This window comes from Rhopalosiphum maidis, chromosome 3 (genome assembly GCF_003676215.2).
Source record: "Rhopalosiphum maidis isolate BTI-1 chromosome 3, ASM367621v3, whole genome shotgun sequence".
NCBI lineage: Eukaryota > Metazoa > Arthropoda > Insecta > Hemiptera > Aphididae > Rhopalosiphum > Rhopalosiphum maidis.
The window spans coordinates 67,558,468-67,567,824 of NC_040879.1; positions in this window are offsets into that span (position 1 = coordinate 67,558,468).

Below are 9,357 nucleotides of genomic sequence, written 5' to 3' on the forward strand. Positions count from 1 at the left end.
TTACCCATTATAACACAGTTTTTCTTCTATGATATTGTATAAGGTGGCCAGTACTTGTATAGTTGTATGTCATATTTCTACTAACAACAGTAATATCATAATATATTATGTTACCTTTTATATAAACGAAAAAATATTCGATTTTCGTGAGTCAAAACGTATTTCGCGTGGGAAATGTATAGCAATACCTACTTATAGGGATTGAAAAACGAAGCCGAAAACAACCGCTGACTCTCGAGGAATCAATTTTATTGAAATCGGTCTAGTACATATATATATATATATATATATATATATATATATAGTTTCTGAGAATAATTCCGTTAGTAAAAAAAAACTCATTTCACATTTGTATAATATATTATATACGGCGCAGATTGATTATTAGCCGTTTACATACGAGCAAATATATAGTTGTGACTTTCGACAACTGAAATATAATATCGAACGCAATAATGATATGACGTCTCGACAGCATAATATCATTAAAATAATAATAATAATATCACGCTGTGCGCGTCCCGGCTGCCAAATATCTAGTTTTCGTCATATTATTATTATATATTCGTTTACGGTAATATGCCGCGGCACATAATACATTTTATAGGTACGATACGTGTTGTACGACGTAATGAGAAGACTTTTAACAAACCTGTCCTTAATTTAACGATACGGACCGCGAGAGTTGGCTGAAATTTAAAAACGATACTACAACTGCCTACGGTATGTTACAAAATATTATATAACACCGTGTGTGTGTGTGTGTGTGTGTGTGTGGAAAATTTAATCGGATTAGCCGCTGATGACAACAACTACGGCGAACACGTCTCGTCGAATCCGCCAATAAAATAAATACGTCGTCACGACGCGACCATTGTTGACTCGACGCACAACGCGCGATTATCCTAATACCTATACATATAATGTTATGTATTGTATTCTACCTACGATAGAATTGTTGACGTTGTTATTAGATATTATATAACGGACGTTATGTCACGTCGCCGGCGAGGATGACAGAACTGCAGTACCTAAACACAATACGATGTTATACGCGTACACGCGAATAAAGCTGCAGTTAAAAAAAAAAAAAAAGAAAAAAATCGAAACAACTCTAAATACATTGAGGCGAAATAGCATCGTGTCGAGTCGTGTGATTTTGTTTTAATTTAAATATTAGATAGATATACTGAGTAAAATCGAGGAATGTATTAGTATATTAAAATGATTCGATTTTTTTTTTGTATGCGTTTTCCTGCACGTTTTGCAGATAAAAAGAAGACTTTAATCTTCAATTCTGAGGATAGTTTCTGGTAGTATAAATTGGATCTTTATATTCCAAATAATCACGAAAATTTAAATAAAAATAATTACGGAAAAACGAAAATATTTCCGCGACAATAGGTTTCGGCAAAATCGATTTGGTTATTTTATTGTAATTTAAAAAGAAATAATCGTAGAAAACTGTACAAGGAATCGCACATTTTTTAATTTTCTTATTTTAGTTTTTAAATAAACGTTGAAATAAGCGTTTGTCTTGGTTTTAAATTTTAAAAATATATTACACGGTTTTAGAATAGTTATACTACGTATTAAGCTGAAATGTTGACAAAAATAATTTTAATTATTTTGCTGTAATAAAAAAAAAAAATTAAAAAAATAAACGTAAATACTTGACATTTTTTCCCTTCTATAAATCAATATGTGTTCTATATACTATGCAATTTTAAAAATAATTACACCACTCCACAGCATGTCCATATCGACTTCTACATTTTAACTTACAAGTTATAAAATAACAATATTATAATATTATACTACTTAATGATATTATAATAAACGCGACGACTTAAATATATTACAAAGTCATAATTGAAAACCTATTTCGGGGTTCAACATCTTATTAAATATAAAAATACATAAAACATATTCAATAATTCAACATTTACAATACTAAAATTATTCTACTTTTTATGAAAATACAGGATATTTATGACAAAATGAAACTTTTTTAACCTTGACAAATTATTAATGGAAAAATAAATTACATATCATGTTATAGTAATATAAATATATTATTAAATATCTATTGAAATAGAGACTAATAATACACAGTTTTTGATCAGATTCGTTATTCATATTATATTATTTACAGTGGAACTCTTAACTATCCAGGCATATACAACAGAGCGGATACCCTCTGGTTTTTAAACTTTCGATATACTCTAATGCTGTCCCGACATAAATAGGCAAACGTGTGTATAGATAATTAAACAACATATAAAGCTGTAATCAGTAATAAGACAATATAAAATCGAAAAAATATGTCGGTCAGTAAGAGGTGATGGTTGGAAAAAAGCTGTTGAATAAACCACCTTAACTCTCATAACATAATATCGATAGACGAAATAGTTACCAGCATTATGCATGTGATTATAGAATCCAATACGTACACTTTATTTTTGAGGCTAAAACGATAGTACAAAGATATATATGAAAGAAGAATGGATATAATATTAAGATAATAACACGAAACTACTAGCTGTATTATGGTGAAAAATACTTGAAGAAATTTACGTCTTACAAACTTATGGATATAGGTATACGGAATTTATTGGGTATCTTCGAATATTGAAATAAATATAATATATGTTAGAAAAACAATAAAAACAAAGTTAACTTAGTATTTATTTGGAGAATTGCGTTGACCATAATATATAACAAATAAAAGTAGTCGGAAGTCTGTCAAATATGCATGTAAAAATAAAAGTCGAAATCTACCGCAAACAGTAGAGAGAGTTCCCTGAATTTTTTTTTTAAAATTAGATCATTTTATAAATTAAGCGAAACAAACAAAAAAATCTCAAAATATCTATGTCGATTCGATACATTCGAATAGATAAATGATCCTATGAATACATTTTTTTCATTATTATGAGGGGAATCATTACGATAAGCCGGCGATGGGTTTTATGTCCCATAATCAAGAGCTGGGAGCGAATTGAGAGTGAAAAATGTGATGTAGGACGATTTGTATACATGATTAAGACACACGTTTATAGTTATAAGATATTATAATGCAAATAAAGGTTTTTGTTAACAATAATGACAACGCCACACGCTGGGTTGACGTGCAGGTCGGCCGTTCGCAGTTCGTGATACCGTCGGCCATACAGGTCTGTGGGCCACGAGCGTGATCTCGCAGACCTCGTCGCTTTAATGAAAATACACTTTTTGATAAGGAGGATAATACGAGTGATAATAGGTAATATACATGGCTTTAAGTAATTCAATACTACTATACGATATGACGTGTTGGGGGGGAGGCTCTAATAGAACAGACATAAATACCTTACATATAACCCAAAAAATGATAATAAAAGTAGCGTACTCCTTGCCATTAAAATATCCGTCAGGTGAATTATTCAAACATACAAATATATTACCTATATATCAATTATTCATTAGACAAATTTTAATAAAATCTATACAAAACAACACACTAAATGCTATAGAAATAATGGACAGAAGAACGGGTAATTACATTAAACCGTCGTATACGTTTTTAACAAATTCAAGAAACTCCCCCTATCGCATGGGGAAAACTATATTCAACAATTTAAGAAGAGTCTGATAACAAGTTTACGTGAAAACCAATCAAATAATACCAATGATACAGTTAATAGAAATCAAATAAAAAAGGCTACAAATAAAATAGTTAATGAACTAGATGAGTATGTGTGTATAAATGAAATTTTAAAAAGTGAATATGTATAACAATTATGGTGTAATGTGTTACTAAAATATGTTCCACTAATTTTGTATTACTGTATAATATTAATTAATTAAGTCATATCTTTAATTGTATAAGTATCTTTTTAATTTTTTTTTACTATTATAAGAATTTTAATTTATAATGACTCCGTATACCAGATAGGAGCTTAGCTCAGTTGGTATACGTATCAGCTATTGTTAATGTATTCTCAGTGTAATAATTTGCTTATTGTATCATATAATTGTAATTAATTTTGGCTGAAATAAATAAATAAATAGGTACGTCTATGTTATTAGGGTTTTAAATACTAGAAATAGTTCTGATTACTATAGAATTATCCACTAAAAATGTTTATACTTTTTCATCACAATAAAATAGTACAAGTTAGTGAAAATTATTTTTTTTTTCAAACAGATTAAGATTTTCAAATTTTATATACCATGTATATAGTTGTAATTTAAAAACTCCTTAATAATCAATTATTGAACACCGTTATTAGCCTATACCGTTATATCCATTTACACGCGACTCTGTAAAAGGAGAAGAATGATCTCTTTATAATATTTATAATTTCAAAATAATTCGCCTATAGAGCTGATATCTCTACTCCATTTTTCTAAAATATGTCGTAAAAAAAAAATTATGTTTCGGGATAACAAAAATAATACAACGTAAAATATTTTAAATTTGCGTGGTAAAACTTATTATGATTATAACAGCTAGAGTCAATATGACTACAAAAGCAAAAATAATAAATAAATATTGCAATATATTGCAAGTAATGGCTTTAGATCCAACTATCTAATGAAGTATTACATTACTTGGTACTAGCAATACCAGTATACCACTGATTAATATGTGGTATATAATGTAAGTAATGTTTATTCGTGCATTCTAATTTATTAAAATATGTACACGTCTTGTTAAGAGAGAGCCCAAATTAAGGAAAGGGCACAACAAATTGTGACCCGAAATTCAGCCACCTAATGCCTAATGCCTGTGCTCTACTCTCCCAATCAAATATATAAGAGAAAGATAAGTATTCTTATTTCATAATATTTTCAGATTGAATATATTATTTTTAAGATTTTTTCGATGACACGTTTTGAAGTCACTTGCAATCGCTTGTTCACTCACAATACAAATATCATTATCTTAGAAATAAAATCTTTTTTTTTTCAATTTTAATAACGTTTTTGCGTTTTGTAAATAATATTGCAATTTGCATAGGATATTTACTTATAAGTGCTATAAATTGAAGCAACAGTTGTAAGTGAATCGTTCAAATTCATTTGAGAGTGTTTACAATGGGATTAATGATATACACTACGTGGCTATGTAAACATACTGTATAATATCAAATACTGTTGTACACACCGATGAATATGCCTACCACGATGGTTTTAATCGTGGCTTAAACGCAATGTAACAATAATAATCAAGAAAATAGGTATTTAATTGAAAACCACTGGCATAGCGGAATTTACAGATTTTAATGCCATTAAAATATATGTATACTCACTAACGATACGAAAAATTGTTGTTGTACCTTTTAGTCGACACTACAAAAAGTATGAAATGTTCGACCTCGGTGTCATATTATTCTACTATATTATAAACAACACTTAAGAATTACTTTTACTTGGCAATAGTAATGATAAAAAATAATACCATACCAATACAATATACTCATATTATACTGTTCACAGAATGTATGAATAATTTATGAATTCAACACCGATTAAGCATATAAAAATATAAAATGTATTTGCAGTCTTAACATACTATATATAGGTAAAAGCGGAAATAACGTTTGATTTCGTACTTCGTAAATATTAAAAATAAACGCAGAAATCGATTGTAAACGTGTATAGTAGATTCCATATTATTATTATTATTATTATTATTATTATTATTATTATTAGAATATTAAGTATCAACTGATTGTTAAAGTATTATTTTATAATATTATTGTTGGATAATAATTATTTGTTAATTAACATTAATTGATACTTTCGTTTTACTCAGAAACGACTGATAATTAACAGTATCCACTAATTAAATCAATTACAATAGTCAAAACACGTCTTCTGTAATTATTTCGTTCCTATTTTAATTTTTGACATTATTTACCACCATATTACAAGATAATAATAAATAACTATTAGGCGATACTATAAAATCATATTGTTATATCATTGTTGTTATTTATTTTGTTGCCGATTATGAACTCGGTATCTGCTTATTAATTTAATGACAGCTCAGCAAAGGGGTGAATATAATTTTCTATGCACTCGTGTAACCAAAGATTTTGCGAGGAAAACATTGACAAAATATATATTTTAAATGAGAGGCATACAATACTGAATCCTTAGAAATTCTCCAGTTAAGGACATTCGATATTGACTTATAATTGTATTCTTATACAACCCCAAAGTGTTACGCAATAGTTAAAATTAATTAGTTATATAATTCTATAACATAATAGCAGTCGGTAACAAAATCATCAATAGAATATCATACTTATAATTGGATCTACAGCTGGTTCATTCCACTTTCCGATAACTTTTTTACTTTTTCGGTGAACGGATTAAAAGCTTATCCCATTAACCCCGTTCGTAATACCTATACATTTACCAAATTTTATTTGTGGTACCTATATACGTTCGGCCAATATCATTGCGCATGCTGTTGTTTTTATTAATATTTAAGCCAAATCCTACGATAATTAATATGTAAAATAATTTAAAATACGTCTGCATTTTTACTATGGAGTCCAAAATACCTGAAAATTATTCTTTAAAAAAATAACCGAGAAGTACTGATGCCTTAGAATTTTGTTTATAAAATGTTTTATGAATGTTATCATTTTTAAACCAATAATTCACTTAATTGTTGTTTTTTTCAGACATCGTAATGTACACTAATTAAAATGGTTTACATCATTAATGAAAATATTATGAAAATGTAATATTAAATTAAAACCTATTACTCTCCGAGTACAAACAAAAACTGAAATATTTCAGTACAAGAACAAACAATATGGACGAAACATCACATAATGAAAAGTGTATTGATCTCTGAAGACCCCCGTGATGCTTACGAGTTTTTATCTTAAATTTGAAAACGATAACGTTAGTTACGAAAATAAATTCAGACCACGACTCTTAATATGAAAAACCATCCGATTAAACATATCACTTACATATATATGCACAAATCTACTAAAAATCACATTTTATTTCAAATTTGTTTTTAAATCCAAATTTTTTTAAGTTATATACCTACTCTGTATGTTATTATATTTTTAATTCACGATTAATATTTGTTTACCTTCACAATGATTTGGTAAAGTTGTGATTTTTATTTTTGTATTTCATTGTTAGTTTTATAGGTACCCATTTACGTCTTACGCTGATTATATATTTAAACAAGACTTTTGGTAAAGATATTATCATATGAAATAAAATTGTTTACTTTTTTATAATTCCTTCAAAAAATAACTGAACAACATGCAAAACGATCTAAGACCACAAGGTTATTTTATTTCACGTAACAGGTTCAAACAACATTTCATTTACAGTTTACACACATATTATAATATTGAAATAACTATTTGAATAAAATATTTAGTAATGCTTCTGGAAAATCAATACGGTGATGAAACATTGTAAAATGACTGATCATCTAATTCATTTTATGGAATCTATTATTATTTATTATAATTTAACTATGTGATTCAATAAAACCAGTTTTTACATAAACCGATTTAAAAAGGAATTTATCAATTTACGAACTGATATTTGTTTTTATTTTCCAATGCAAATACTAATTATTAATGTATTAACATAATATATTAATTTTATACTATAAAATATATGTATTGTTAAGTAAAAACTACAAGCTATACGAATCAATATTTAAGTTCAGATATCGATGTTATTATACAATTTATTACAACGTTTCTGAGATGTTACTACATACTAAGCTTAAAGTTTTTTTTATGTTATGTTGAAATTACACACATAATTAAATTATTAAATATTCATGATATTTTTTATTTTTAGATAATTTATGTAACTATTATAATATTAAATAACATTCATATTACACATGTTAGGGAAAATTGGCTTAATAAAAATATTTCTATAAATAAATATATATATATATATATATTATAGTAAAAATAATAAATACCTAAACTTTGAATAATAAATTAAATTTCACAAAACTGCAATTATTCATGATATTAACTTAATAACAAATAATCTAAACGTCCGTAACTTAAAATATTATAAAAAATCAATACGTATAAATTAAACACATAATTTATACATTTATATGTAGTACAAATACCTATAATAAGAAACCTATTTTTTTCCTTAAAAGTAATTTGTATTTATTACCATAATTTATTCATTTTTGAATCAATTCAAATTAAATAGATTTCCTGTAATAATAAAAATCGAAAACAAAAATGTTTTATTTAGTTTATGATTGAATACATACCAATCTATTTTATTTTCAATTAAAATTGATTTAGATAATATCGGAAATTTACAATCCACTGCCTATTAGTTTAAAACTTAGAAATAATATTTGCACATTTAATGAACTTAACTTAAGGTATATTACTATCAATTTTGGATTAAGCTGTCTTAAATATTTTTTCGGCGATCCTAGTGATAAATATTGTTTTTTACTTCAGTTGTTGTAAGTTTTAGGTGAATGTGTTTCGAATTTAATAATATTATCATTGCTCATTAGATAAATTAAATTATTGTTGTAAGTATAACAACTCATTAAATAATGAACAAATAATTAAAAATATTTATACATATTATACTGCATTTAATTAATTTTAAATTCAATGTTTTCAAATTTCGGAAACGTCGAATTTAAACCAAAGGGGCATACTACATAATATTAAAAAAAAAAAACTTTAGTACCTATAATGTAAAATGTATAAAACTAATATTTAAGAACTAGTTTTTTAATGTATATTACGTGTTATATAACGGGTAGGTAAAAGTGAAATAATATTAAAACCAATATAGTAAACTAGTTTCTGAACACTAGTTAATTTAAATAAACCTCACTACAGTGAAAAACTTTTATGGTAGGTACTTACCTACCTATGACCTATCCAGCTAAAATAATTATTGAAAAATATTTGTTATAAACAAATTTTTTCTAAGCTAAAATTTAAGAATAAAATAATTTTAACGTCGTTAGTCATTACTTTACAATTAGTTTGCGTCTAATCGATTTCAAAGCAAACAATAATTAAATATTTAAATTTATATTGTTATTTTATTATAAGAAATCTAAAAAACCTCGTAATCCCGCACCTTTGAAATTCCAAAAATGTACCCGTAGACGTCAGGTTAGGTCTAAGTGCCGGGGTCATTTGATCTGTCTGATCTCATAGTTATGTACTCGATTATTTTCGCCGTCTCGACTCATTACTCGTTTATACGGTGAAATCATAATAATTATTATTAATAAGGTCCTTGAGTATAATTTTTGTACATTTTTTTGTATACCTTTCAAAACCGTTCAAATTTTACGTCTGTTTGTAT